This window comes from Pogonomyrmex barbatus, unplaced genomic scaffold (genome assembly GCF_055798465.1).
Source record: "Pogonomyrmex barbatus isolate J1 unplaced genomic scaffold, ASM5579846v1 scaffold2, whole genome shotgun sequence".
NCBI lineage: Eukaryota > Metazoa > Arthropoda > Insecta > Hymenoptera > Formicidae > Pogonomyrmex > Pogonomyrmex barbatus.
In genome coordinates this window covers 945,606-947,140 of record NW_028297116.1, presented here as the reverse complement: position 1 = coordinate 947,140, position 1,535 = coordinate 945,606, and positions in this window count along the sequence as shown.

Sequence of the window (1,535 nt, the reverse complement as noted above, 5' to 3'; positions counted from 1 at the left end):
AGCGCTCGCAGCCCAGCGGGCAATGTTGTCAGGTCATTCGCGACACGTCTGCGATTGGTCGAGCGATTGTCCATTGACAGTTATTATATACGATGGAAGGGATACTATATCCGCACATTGCCGATTGGTTAATCAAATATAAAATTTTCTGATTGGCTAACTAGAAAATTCTTTTAAGTACCGGCTATTGTGAATGATGGGTGTATTCAGAAACTCAATCACTCACTGAGCGGTTAGAGCCATAGCATAAAAAAAAATTTAAGCAGTAAAACTTAACACATGGGCTACGTTCCGATATTCATTGCCAGTACTGAAAATGTATAATCTATGTCACATATATTATAGATTTTCAGTACTGGCAATGAATATCGAAACACAGCCATGGTCTACAATAAGCAGTAGCAGTAGTGAATGAATGTAAGCCGTAAGAAATTGATCAATCACAGTCGAGTGTGAGGTGAATTATCAACATTGAGTATATACCGAATGATAGTTTGGCTTATTTTTTTTCTAAATGTTGCCTGCCATGTAATTAAATCGAGAAGTGTTCCGAAACCATCATAACCTGCAAAGATGTCAAAGATGTTTTATTTGGAAATTTAAGAGCATAGTAATAAAATATATAATTTTGTAGTAACAAAAAATATTTACTTCATAATGAAACAAAAAAGATTTAGCTTCATAATGATAAGTATTAAAATAATTATTGTAGTAACAAAATTTTTGTTATAATTAATATTTTCAGAATTTTCATACGCAGAAAAGTTTTTGATTAAAGAGAAACAAAAATATTCTAAATTATTACGGTCTTGGAATTTTCAAATAAAACATCTCCGACATTTTTGCAGGTTATAATGAGTTCAAAACACTTCTCGGTTTAGTTACATGATAGCCAACATCTAGAAAAAAAATAAGCTAAACTATCGTTCTGAATATACCCAAAGATTAGTGGTATGACCAGTGATACACATATTATACATAATATATATACTATTAAGGTAAATATATCATAAACAAGTAAAATAAAGATACAATATTATAAAAAATATATAAAATATAAATATTATAATAAATGTCGTCATAAAAATTAATTTCTAACCTTTAATACTGTATTAATGTTCATTACAAATTACATGAATTTTATAAAAAATGTCTGCTGCGTGCTTAATTGTTTTAACTCTACGACTAAAAACTAAGGTTTTTAGTAGTAAAACTATGGCTAGGCATGCTATTATTAATTAATATTTATTTTTTAAAATAGACTTATACTTTTTATATTTTTATATATAAATAAAACTATTGAAAATAAATTTACTTTTTATATTATTTTATTCCTACTAACTACTACTTTGAATAATACCGCGCGTAAAGTATAAATTGGAGACATCTTATAGGTTCCGCCATATTTTGTCAACACCAATAGGATGGAAGACAACTTTGTCCAGAGACTTATTACAGGAACTAATTTCTACTAGGGATTAGTTAATTTCTTACAGCTTAAAGCTTAAATCATCTATTGTAGATCAGATCTAAAG